Here is a 13,699-nt window from a genome sequence, read left to right on the forward strand (position 1 = left end):
GTAACAGTACCTGAATCCGCTCATATAGTCAAAAGATTAAATCATCACTATTCACGTATTAGACAGACATAATTGGGCACATTCTATAGTGGGAATCGCCATGCTAATTTTTCTGATTTTATGCATGGGATTTACATATTCATGAAGAGAATAGCTGTTATGACCGCCGACAGAGCAACATGAAAAGAAAAGACACCATTCTTCAGCACACAGAGTATACAAAACCTAGGGGGAAAAGATGCAGCATATGGCGACAAGGAGAAGAAGTTGTTTGGCTTTCGAGGGTTATTTTATTTCCTATTTATAAATTCTGAGTAGACGGCTTACAAAAACGTGTAAGTATTCTGAACACGAAGGCAAAGTAAATCTGTGTTATTAGTAATCATCCACTGGTAGCTGAAATAAAATAATTTTCCAGTTGGTGCCCAATGTTCTGCAAGTTTTGCCTTTGCATTAGAGACCGTTTGCAGTTTATGGGTATTTAGGACATATTCATCCAGGAATGCACAAAAATACTAATGAATCCGAAAGGAATAGAAATTCCATCTGATATTTTAAAATCTTGATTTCATATTCTAACGCCTGCTCTGAATTAGGGAGCTATACGTTTTCCAGGAAAGCTGGTGTTCTTCATTATCATAGGTCTTTTTTTCCCAACTTATTAGAACTGCATGCTTTCCAAATCTGATAAAGTATATCCTCTGAGTGACTTTCAGGTTCTATTGTTTTGTTTTTTTAAAAAAAAGAAAAATCACCAGAGGAAAGATAATTCAGGCAGTATCGTAAACACAGTGCGTGTTGATTTTTACAACAATTTCATATAGATAAACAAAAAAAAAAGACATTGTGCTTACTGTAACCTTGTCCCTTTTATGTATTTAGTATAATTATTTTAAAATGTTTGTTTATCTCTCTGGTAGCTGCCACTAAAAACATCTCAAGTTTCCTTATAAGAGCCAGATAACATTACCTACAGATGTGTGCTTTTCCCTACCTTTTCCTACATTTGGTAAAAATAATACTACAGATAGTAAGGTGAAAATATTTAATTTTCCAATGGGAAATGAAAAAATTTAACGCAATAGCCATATGTTTGACAGGCCTTGTTGTATATCAGTTTTCACAAAACAATACTCAATACTACCACAAAAAAAGAGCTTTTTTTCTTTACGTTTGTATACTACACAGTTCTTTCTTTGAATCACAGCCCTTCAAATGCAGTGATGCATTTTTTTAGTGACAGAAATTACAGTATGTATTACATTATGCAAAATATATTCAGAAAAGGTGTTAGACTTTTTTTACAAGATATCATTTTAAATCGAACTATGTTTAATGCATACGTAAAAATAATCACAAGAAATTGCTTTTGGTTCTCCAGAGTAGATTTTTTTTGCAAAAACAAAATAAAGAGTAATTAAAAAAAAAATTAAACCCATTAATATTAACTAAAGGATATTTCTTCAAGCAGACCACTGTCATTGTCTCTGTCAAAACAATACACTACCAAATAGCTTCTTTGTGTTTGTCTCTACCTAAAATTCAAACTCTAGGGACTTCAAATCTGTGAGCTAATTATTAATTTTTCCCTTTAGCTTAAATGTCTGGACTATGACATCATATGGCACAAAAATAAGCTTCATTCCTAAAAGGGAAGCCTTTAGAGAGCAGAATGATGATATAATTTTTAAAGTATTAACCTTTTAAAACCTTAGCATGGCCTCTATTCAAGAACCCCACTCCATAATGGCAAGTATATTAGTGCTAATTTGGAAGCTTTTGTTAGAGGATAGCACCTGAAAACTTCAAGTATTCAAGCAAGAATTTGAGGCAGTGTTTTGCTTAAAGAAAATATGTAATTTTGTGTTCTGTGCTTACTGAGAGAGAAAAACTAATGTTTCTTGTTTGTAGCAATGAACCTGCCAAATTTCAAGCACTGTAGTGAAGTAAATGAAATTACATACTTCTAAATGTGGGCAGATTTTTGTCTTATTTTCTAATCCCTACTGTACCGCTTTTTTATTATTATTATTTAACTCATTCCAGCAGAATAAATGCTTATAACAATAGTCTGAATTAATAAATTCCAGCAAAAAAAAATATCTTTTTTGTTATACCAGTCATCAAATGAAATGGACAATAGTTAAATACCTGGCATCAAATGAAATGGGCAACAGTTAAATATATCTATATTTAAAGTAAGGTTTCTAATTCTAGAACTGCTTCATGTATCACACCAGTTTTCTACATCCTTTAATTTCAGCTGCTGTTTTCTTCACAAACTATCATCTTTTGTTCTTTATTTTTATAGCATGTAGTACTATTAGCCTCAGTCTTTTATTCAAGTTCTTATAAATTCCAAGAATACACCACACTATGTCAACAACATTAGTTATGGTGATATTTAGTGTATGTATATTTGCTACATCTTCAGCTTCTGAATTATGGTCTGAATTTTCAAACAACACTCAGGCTCTGGCACCCATGTTTAAACTCTAGTCCTGCTATAAGCTTCATTCCAGTAAATTACCACATAACTGAAATTTAAGATCCTAAATAAGCAGGTAGTCTGACTTTCAGAAGTGCCAGAAACCTGCAGCTCAGTTATACACTACTGGAACTCCTGTTAACTGAACTGCCTTAATATGATACAGATGCCAAACACTTTGCTTTCGTAAAGGACCTGATGCAAACATTGACCTGATTTTTTTCATTTTAGTAACTCTTAAAATCCCAAACGTTCTGATGATGAAATGATGGAATACAGCTTTCCAGGCTTAGGCTTGTAACATTCTGTGGAAAAGTAGCAGTGGCTTAAGAGATGAAAAATGTAGTATTCAATATTACCACTTAAATTTGTGGCAACACGAGGCTGGTATTTGTGTTGATGTAACACATTAGGTCTGCAAGAAAGTTGCAGTAAAAATTTTAGTTATCATCTAATAATCTCTGTGTCTAATATCTGAATCTGGAGAGGTGCTAGAAAATTGGAAATTCATTGCCCCGGGCCTAACTAGTTTGGTTGTAAACTACTCTGGCATTATGGCATCAACAGAGACACACAAATTAAAATTCACTGAAAGATTTCCACCATTGTATCTTTCATGAAACTATCAAGCCAAACAACCCTACAAGGGAATAGTGAGATACAGTAATTTTTCTCCCTATTTTAGTTCAGGTTTTCCAGGAAATTTTGCTGGGCTACATACCCAATAAATACAGAGCCTACACTTTTAAAAACTTGATTAATAAATGCAGGTAAAGGTGTATTATTTTGGGGTAAAATCATAACCTTTTTACGTGCAATGTTTCATACATTCTTTGGGAATTTTTTCCCATTTTTAAATATTTTTATTATTTAAAATAATGGAAGTAAAATTGCCTGGCCCTTTTGAATATCACTGAGGAATCACTCTTATGAAAATTTTTAATTAGTCTGTTTTAAGAATATATAAAAAAAAATTGCCTAAAGTCTTTGCCACTTAAAAGCATGTGCCGTTCCAGTTCATTTACGCCTGGAAGAAACTTATCTTAGGGTTATTTTAACCCTCATTTCCTCCTTGGTTGCATCTTCTCCTCATTCAGAATTCATCCTTTCCTCAGGCTCTACTTAGTCCTCCTAAAGAGGAAAAATTGAATGATACGCTTTTGATAGTAATTTAATTAAATTGATTGTACAGGCATGTAAACATATGATTAAGTGTCTACTTCTCTACAGTAGCTATAGCGCTTTAAGCACTTTTACCTTGCAGTACCCTACCATAAGCCTAATTTCACTTATCTGTCTCTCATTTATTTGGGAACAGGATACTCTGGGTGAAGTTACATGCACTGTTACTATGAGAGTATTTGACCTGTTGTATGTTCATAGCTTACCATAAGCTGTTGCTGGAACTGAGTTCACTGAACAAAATTGCTGATTTAACATATTTTTCCTTCTTTTTCTTGCGTATGCATTAAGCAAACCTCAATAAATGTTCATTTCTAGTAGCAAACATCCTGGGCTTTATCACTTGGTACAAGTACCAAAGCAATCACATACTAAATGATGGATCTACTTCCAAATGTTGTTTTATCTCACGATAGAGTAAGTGGGTCTAACCGAAGGCTGGTAAATACTATGGTACTGTTGGATGTTTGAATTACCAGGACCCAGAGACAAAGATAATAATTTTCATCTTTTTTAGTCTACTTATTCATGATAACATGTCATTGCCGTAAAGAGGACTGAACGCACCCATCTGCATCATTGAGGGTTTTTGTTGTATTAAAAATCTGCACCTAGGATGTACTTGGAATTTCTTAATCTACACTGAACACGAGAGCCTACTTTTAATGGAGCCTTTGATACTGTTTCCCACAGCATTCTCCTGGAGAAACTGTCTGCTTATGGCTTTGATGGGCATATTCTTTGATGAGTGAAAATCTGTCTGGATGGCCAGGCCCAAAGAGTGGTGCTGAATGGAGTTAAATCCAGCTGGTGGACGGTCACAAGTGGTGTTCCCCAGTGCTCAGTACTGTGGCCAGTTCTGTTTAATACCTTTATCAACGATCTGGACAAGGGGATCAAGTGCACCCTCAGTAAGTTTGCAGACGACACCAAGTTGGGCGTGAGTGTTGATCTGCTTGAGGGTAGGAAGGCTCAACAGAGGGATCTGGGCAGGCTGGATCAATGGTCCAAGGCCAATAGTATGAGGTTCAACAAGGCCAAGTGCCGGGTCCTGCACTTGGGTCATGACAACCCCATGCAGTGCTACAGGCTTGGGGAAGAGTGGCTGGAGAGCTGCCCAGTGGAAAAGGACTTGGGCCTGTTGGTCAACAGCCAGCCGAATATGAGCTGGCAGTGCACCCAGATGGCCAAGGCCAATGGCATCCTGGCTTGAATCAGAAATAGTGTGGCCAGCAGGATTAGGGAAATGATCATCCCCCTGTACTCAGCACCGGTGAGGCTGCACCTCAAATACTGTGTTCAGTTTTGGGACCCTCACTACAAGAAAGACACTGAGGTACTGGAGGGTTTCCAAAGAATAGTAACGAAGCTGGTGAGGGGTCTAGAGCACAAGTCTTATGAGGAGCGGCTGAGGGAGCTAGGGTAGTTTAGCCTGGGGAAAAGGAGGCTGAGAGGAGACCTTATCGCTGTCAAGGAGGGTGAGCTGAGGTGGGGGTCAGTCTCTTCTCTTAAGGATGAGAGGAAATGGCCTCAGGTTGTGACACAGGAGGTTTGGATATTAGGAAAAAATTCTTCACTGAAAAGGTTACCAAGCATTGGAACAGGCTGCCCGGGAAGTGGTTGACTCACCATCCCTGGAAGTATTTAAAAGATGTACAGATGTTGTGCCTAGGGACATGGATTAGTGGTGGACTTAGCAGCGTTAGGTTTACAGTTGGACGGTTGGACTCAATGATCTTGAGGGTCTTTTCCAACCTAAAAAATTCTATGATTCTATGTTGGGCAATATATCAGCACATCATGCAGCCAGCAGCCAAGTAGAAAGCCTATGCTACCGAGCTGTACTCCACTTACCTGTCAACTGTTTTGTAACCTCAGGTTAACTCTCCTCAAATACAAAAAACATTCATTGTATTTGAAAGAATATGCAAAGTTAGGAAGTCCTGTAAGCACAAGATGTCTACATACTAAGTGCAAGATGTCAAGAGCAAGATGACAGTCCCCTCAGTACACATGTGAAATCTCTCAGGGAGGTAATGTCAGTCTGGGATTCCGGGTGCCACTAACGAAAGCAGCAAGGCAACAAAGGACCGGCACCGACAAGTACCTCTGACATATTGTTACACAAGGAAGTTCCACCACTTCTCCTAAAACAAAGAAAACCTCCACCATTAGTAAATAACATATGTATTGCACCTTATAAGCTAGAAATCCGGGCAGGATTTGGCAGTCTGTGTTTAGCGTTAAACAATTTAGTGCCACCTGACCTCCCAGGACGGGAGACCACAAGTCCTGTGTGGTGGCCGCCCAACATACAGAAATGCCTTGGATGCTTACCAGTGTTTAAAATGGCACTCAGTGCCTAGTTTTAAAATACTGAATGCCACCCTCAGATTTTACCTTCGCCTTTCAAACAGAACTAATCTTGAAGCAGTCCAATCATTTTTTCTTTCTCAAGAAGCCACAGTCTGCAAAATCCTCTCAGCAGCAAGCATCTGCCATCCCGCTTGGGCCCGTCTACACTGCTAACACAGAAAGATATGCAGTCTTGGGCAGCATTTGCAGTACAATACTATTATGACACTTCTATATGGTGGTGGGCTGATGCTGGCTGGCTGCCAGATGCCCACCCAGCCACTCCTTCACTCCCTCTCCTCAACAGGATGGGGGAGGATATAAGATGGAAAAGTTCACCGGTCAGGATAAAGACAGGAAGATCACTCACCAATTTCCATCACTGGCAAAACAGACTCGACTTGGGGAAAAGTAATTTAACCCATTGCCGTCCCCCAGCAGCACAGAAGGGGTGAGGAACAGGGGTTGCTGTCAGTCCGTAACAGCTCCTCTCTGCCACTTCTTCCTCCTCACACTCTTCCCCTGCTCCAGCGTGGGTCTTTCCCACAGGCTGCAGTCCTTCAGGATAAACCTGCTCCTGTGTGGGCTCTCCAGAGGCTGCAGCGTGGATACCTGCACCACCATGGTCATCTCCAGGGCCTGCAGGGGAATTTCCCGTGGCTGGAACCCCTCCTGCCCCTCTCCCCCCGGGGCTGGCAGGGCCGTGTCTCACCCTTTTCCCCTCAGCCCTGGCTGCCGGGCAGCGTTTTGCCCTTTCTGAGAGAGGCTTTCCCCGAGGCGCCGCCATGGTGGCTGCGGGGCTCAGCCGTGCCCTGCGGGGGGTGGGTTGGAGCCGGCTGGAACCGGCTGTGTCCGGCTCGGGGCAGCCCCGGCCGCTCACCACAGAGGCCGCCTGGCAGCTCCCCCTCACAGCCCGGCCCGGGCACCCGCACACGGTGTACACTGTTGCCTTTTTCTTGACTGAAAAACTTCAACAGTTCACACACACACATTTTTCCTTGACTGATAACGTGTTTAAATGAACACGCATAGACCAATTTGCCCGTGTGAAGCACTGCTGTGAAGTAGCTATAGTGCTTAATGGCTTTTCATCCCAAGCTCAGGTTTCTCTATAGACTGCTTTAGTTTTCCGTGGACAGGTATCCGCAGTCAGCCTTTAGGACAAAAACTGTGTGAAGACCATTTTCTGTCCAACAGTTAAATTCCCTCTGCATGGAGATACAAGAAACTCCTACTGCTGTCTTACCTCCACAAAGCTGGAGATGTAGAAAGAAAAACTCCTACAAGAATTGCTCGAAATCTGTCTTCTCCAGCAATTCATTGCTGGGGTGATCTAAGAGGTTACTATCCCCAGTAATGGATCTGCCATGCTGGAGCAGGACAACTCTTTGAGAGCAGAAACAGTAGAAACCGGGTTCGCTATCAGCCGCTGCCCTACCCAGGCCCACAGGTCTGAGCATGGACGGGTGATCAGACTGCTCCACAGCCTTTCATGGAATCATAGGACCTTTGGAGATCATCTAGTCCAACCCCCCTGCCAGAGCAGGGTCACCCAGAGCAGGTTACACAGGAACGTGTCCAGGCGGGTTTTGAATGTCTCCAGAGTTGGAGATTCCACCACCTCTCTGGGCAGCCTGTTCCAGTGCTCTGCCACCCTCAAAGGAAAGAAGTTCCTCCTTTCGAACTCCTCCAAACAAGCACGCTGCTGAAGAAAGGAACAACAGTGAAAATAATGCCTGCTTTAACTGGCAAAGGACAAAAAACGTTGACCAACTCAACCCCAAATACGACAGAGCCATAGGAATACCTAGGTGAGGACACCTAAACGCTTCCTTTTTACCAAGGAGAAAACTTGCATATCTATTACCTTAGGTCTTCCCCCTTTGCATAATTCTTAGGAAGCAGAGCCAGACGTCAATCAAAGAACCCTATGTATTACTTTAATAGCTAGGATTAATAAATTATAGGTTTCCTAGTATAAATATGCCTGTATTCAGTACAAGCTGCTGTTTGAAACGTATTGATAATTGTGAAAGGATTTGGACTGTTCCCAAGTCAAACTGTGCGCTCCACGCAATAGCAACTTCCCTGCAACATTCACTGCCACAGTCTGTATCATAGCCTGCTTTTTAATGCACCTAGGTGATGCTGAAATCTTTGACAAGTCTGTCCTTTACAAAATTGGAACATCCTCGGATGTAATGCACAAAGAATGTGACTTAAGAAATGCACAAGGGAACACAAAACTAAGATACTGATTCTGTGTGTCTCCTGCTGTCCATCCCAGCAGAAGGATGCTGCTCTTGAGCATTCAGAGGCTGGCCCAGTTCTTCTAGTGTCCAGGCTTCTCTGCACAGGGCTAGGACATCCCTGCTCTAGAGGCAGGTGTCTCTCACCTCAAACTCTGAGAAACTCAGAGTTTCTCACCCTGAGTCTCCTAATGGAAAAGGTCAAGGATTGCTTTGAAAGGGCTCAAGTTTCCCTGGGCAGAAAGTCAGAGGAACCTCTGCCGCATCAGAGGTTCTGGCCTGAGCAACATGTGCTGTAAAAGTCAGGATCCCCTGCTGTTCCCCACAACTGTTTAGGTTGTTTGTTTGTTTGTTTTAACCTATCTGGGAGTAAACCTGCCTAAGAAGTTTCTTTGTTAACCTTGCATTACTTGCTTTCCTGAAGGATTTAGTTAGAAAAATTGAGCTTCCACAGCCAGGTTAGTTACGCAAGAGGATGACCAATGCACCTGAGGTGTATTCACAACAGTTGTCACCCTAGTTTCCCAGCCCACGTGGTCAATCTGCAAGGCCCTTGATGAACAACACTGTTATGAGAAACTGATTCTGCACCCAGGAGATTGCCTGAGAAACCCAGACCTGTGCCCACGATCAGCAACACTCTGCTCTGGAACCTGTTTACTGGGACCACTTAAAGCTGTCAGGAACCTGCCCAGAGACTGGACCAGGTTGCAAGTAGTGGCAGACTTCAATTTGCAATCTAGTTATTCCTGAGCATCAGTAATTTGTCCTAAGAATAAATAAAGTCAAGGGAGACTGACATAAGGTGCGCAGAGGGACTATATATCGTCTGCGTGAATCATTTTAAAAGTTGCCTTCTTCATTCTGACTGACAAAATAACTCTTAATGCAAAAGGCTAAAGGCTCAGAGCAAACGTTGAATTAGAAAATACAAACACAAGTGTTCCTCCAAACATTATTCTATTCTGCTCCACCAAATAAGCCTTGGTAGCCATTTCCAAGGACCTTAAGTAGAAGGAACCAGTCAGGAAAAAAAAAAAAGTTATTTGTATAAATAATATATCTTGATGTATTTGTTGAGTATTGCACCAGAATTAACGCAGCTATACTCAAAATACTTATGAAAGGTATGGCTGTCACCTTTGTAATTCTACAGATGGGACTTTAATCCCAGAGATATGAAGCTAAAAAGGTAACAACTAGAAATGAAATATTCATCTCCTAAATTCTCCTTCCTGTGAATAGGCCTAGAGCAAAAAGAGGAATCAGCCTGATCTACACTATATAAGATATAGATAAATAACACTTAATAATGCTGTTCAGTGTTAGTTCAACTTAAAACACTTCAAATTTTTATTAGCTTTCATTATACTTGTCTGCAATACAACATACATGGAATGTATTTTGTATATACAAAAAAAAATACAGATGTTAACTCACCTGCAGCTACAGTAAGTACCACTGAGAAAGCAAAGGAGGAAAATTTGAGTAGGTAAATTATATAAATCCCCAAGCCTGTAAGCACGCATTCAACTCTGGTACCAAGCTGACAAAGCATTATTCTGCAATAAGTTTTCCTATTATCTAGATTTTTTTTCTTAAAATAGCAAAATTCATTGAATGCGATCACTAAAACTATATATGAAAGGAGGGCTAATCCCACAGTCTATGAAATTCCTTTTGCTTTTCTCTGAACAATATTTGGCTCCTGAATTTGAGACATGATACAAGAACAGACTGCGCCTCTCCCATGGACTGCAAGGGGGAAATGTTCCTGACACCATTAGCTCTCCGCCATAGCTCTTTAAGATATACCCTCCCACATCAAATGAAAGATGTTACATACCACAAGGACTTTCATAATTGCATAGATAGGGCACTCAGAACATAATGCCTGTATTAACTGTTTTTTTCATTCAATTGTTCTGCTTCAAAAAAGGCCTCTAGGCCCTCTACTTGAAAACAGAGGTGGAAGATAGAGGGCGGGAGAGAAAGTCTTAATGAATACATGCTCAAGGAAAAATTCAGGGATTTCACTGTGGGATTCCCATTAGTATCAGTGGGGGTTGTTTAGGGATTTAGCTATACAACGCTTTGAAAACATGCATCTTGGTGTTTGTAAGAGGACATAACTGCTCTGAATTTGTCTTTACCCCTATGTCTCCAGCCAGGGAGGTTAATAAAAGATTTAAATAGAAGCAGTGCCAGGACAGAGGTTCTGATATGATGGCAATGCTGCCTGTCCTGCTGGGCTCTCAAGCCTATTTGACATGTCACTTCATTTCATCAGTGTACAGCTGGGCAAAATGCAAGCATAGAATTATGTGCACTACGCACTTTAAGCGTCAGCCCACCCAGAACATTCAAGCGAGCAAAAACCTAGAGAACTTAACATGTTTGGCTTTAGTTCCCTTTTCCACCAATTAAAACATTCAGATTTTTCTAACTTCTAAGGAGAAAAATATGAAGAACCTCATAAAAATTCAGAAAATTTGGGAACAAACTCATGTTCCTTGTATCCTTTTCAACACCCTGTTATTTAGCTTTAAGTTAAGTTGATAAAAGCCTTAAGTAACAGGGGGGTTTGTGCTAAGAATTCTATTTCTACCCCTACCTAAAGCAATAGTTTGCAATTTAGTATAAATAAAATAATCAAAAAGGAGCTATCTTCAATACGTGTGACATGAAAGAAATATTTTTCATTAATCATGCTGGAGGTAGCTAGAAAAGGACCAGAAAAAAATCCATTAGGCAATAATGATTCCATTAACACCATACTTTGAATTCTCAGGAAGACAAGAGGAACTCAACAAGAGTTATTAGCAGGAATTCCATAGGGGTGAAATTTTGTCCAGTTTTTGTTGAGAAAATCATTTCTCCAAGCAAGACAGCATCCTAGCCTGCCTCACAGTGCTGGGGGAACATGGAATTTCATTCTTCTCTAAACCTGCTCACAGTAAAGTCTTGTCTTGCGGAAGTGGTATGTTGGATAGTACTAAGGTAAGAGAGGCACAACCATGCCATCACTTTGTCCTTTCCCAAATGCTGGTGGCACTGCAAATCCACAAATCCTGTTATAACGATTTTACCTAAGTACTAACATATTTGGAGTGCCCCCTCTACTACCAAATAGGCCTTCAGACGTGAAATCCATGTAGACAGTATGACCACATAAAGAACTCTTGATTAAAGACCAAATAAACAAGATGCCTGTGAGATGTGCAGGTGGACTGTGGAGATGAAACACATCATTCCAAGTTAAAGTCAGAGCAATAAGCTAATGTCTGCTGTGTTGCTATGCAGTGCCTGAGTCTATAGCTTGCTGCAGTGTGTAAACCTCTTTATATGAACTTCAGTGCATCAAGGAATTGATATAGACATTGATTGTGCTGCATGCTATCTGTCCCATATGTTGACACAGCAGCATTTTTTTATTTTTTACTTTTTTTTAGCATAATCGCCCAAGAAAGAGATCATCAGGTGTAAGGGTCTTGCTCTGTTTGGCAGAACAACGATGAGAACTGTCCCATGGTCAAAGAAGATTTAGCGTATTGCCCAAATGTACATAAGCCTTCTGTACGTATTTTGTTACAATATAAAGATGATGAGAAACACAGCGTATACTTTCTTTACATAAATGTAACACACAGATATTTATGTGTTCAAACAAAATTCTCAAGGGCTCTCATCCACCTGGGCCCTCTGTTTCCTTTTTTCTGTTTTTACCCTGCTTTTCAGAGGCTTCAGAGGCCTGATCCTGGCCCCTAAAACTTGGGATGATAAAACTCAATTTTCCATAAGCATGAGTGAGAAGATTTCACCCTGCTTGATACAACTGTTCCATATGCCAACCTGCATTAATCCAAACAATACATTTCCGTGGCCTTTGACAAGCTGTATTAGTAGTGTTAGATAGGAAACACTAATACCACTGTTGATTTCAGGTGTCTTGTTTCCCACAGGTGCTGCAAGCATTTATATAAAGACACTTTCTAACCAATAACCAATGCTAAAACCACTAGAGTACAGGATTTATGCATCATCATTAACTTTTTTTTTTTTGCAGCAGCAGTAAACCAAAACTAATTATTTCCATGAATATATCTGATCTTGCCAGTCATTTGCATGATGCAAACTATTTTGTTCCACCACTAACCTGCTCTGTATTTCAAAATAAAAATATCAAGAATGATGACATTTACACACAGCAACAAGAAACACACTTGTTTATGTGCAAGGAAAAGATTAAAGTCAGACTGAAAAACCTCCAATGGGTACTGCTATCTGGTAAAGGGACATGTTTTCCCATGTGCACGTTATGCACGGACATTGAGACAGTACATGATAAGATTTGCTACAGAAGCACATGTATAAAAAATATTGTTTGGACATGATTGTTCCCACATGTGCTATTCCAAATGCAAGAAAGACTCCCCCCCCCCGCCTCAAATTCTGAAACTTGAAGAACTATTTCTTTTTTTCAGAAAGCACTCCAGCTCTTTTTTGTTTTCTCCTTTCCTCCCACGGACTCCAGTCAATGTACCAGAAATTCTTCATGTTCTAAACAAGGTGCGTAAAGGAGAAAGATGATGATGTTGCATACACCTTTTAATTCTTATTACAGCCACCAGGTTATACTTCAAATACAAGCATGCCTGGCTAAAACCAGTCAAGAAAGTTCCTCTACATAACACATTTTTGCCATTTGCAGGAAAATAGAGCAACTCAACATGACAAATGCAAATAAAACAATGGACAGCGGTCAAATCTTGCAAAACCTTGACAGAAAAAAAGTTAATATGTTCCCTTAATTATTGTCAGATGACATGTATGACATATATGTCATCTGTTTTCTATGTGTATCTCTCAGAAAAAATGCTTTGCAGCCTTTTGGTGTGGAAATTTACATAGCCCAGCTTCAAAATACTGCACATCTCACATGGCCACAAACCATGTCCTCCCAAGTGTCACATCCCATTGCCCCGACACTGTTTAGAAAGCTACATCCTGCTGTTTGCGAACACCAAACAAGGGATTACTTCATCTTTGTTTTCTCATGCTGAAAAGTCAAGGCTGACTTCAAACCCAAAACAGTCAGTCTCTTGTCACTGAGAATTTGATCAGGTGTTCCTCCATTGCAGCAGTTCAGATTAACATTTCCAACAAATACCACAAGCAGCAAAATGCTTTCAGCTATTCAATCTCTTACATAAGTGTTGAAAGTAACTTAAACCAGCTGAAGCAAAGCGCAAGATACATGGATAGTGTCACGATTCTTGTTAAATTTTTACTGTGCTGTTGATAACTGATGACACCCACTGGAACATGATTCTTTATTATTTTTTTGGACTCTGAATAGCGTCACAGTTTCAAGTGCTACATTAACTTCTGAAAGATTTCTTTATAATACTCTAGCAAACCAGGA

This window comes from Rissa tridactyla, chromosome 1, assembly GCF_028500815.1.
Source record: "Rissa tridactyla isolate bRisTri1 chromosome 1, bRisTri1.patW.cur.20221130, whole genome shotgun sequence".
Taxonomy (NCBI): Eukaryota; Metazoa; Chordata; class Aves; order Charadriiformes; family Laridae; genus Rissa; species Rissa tridactyla.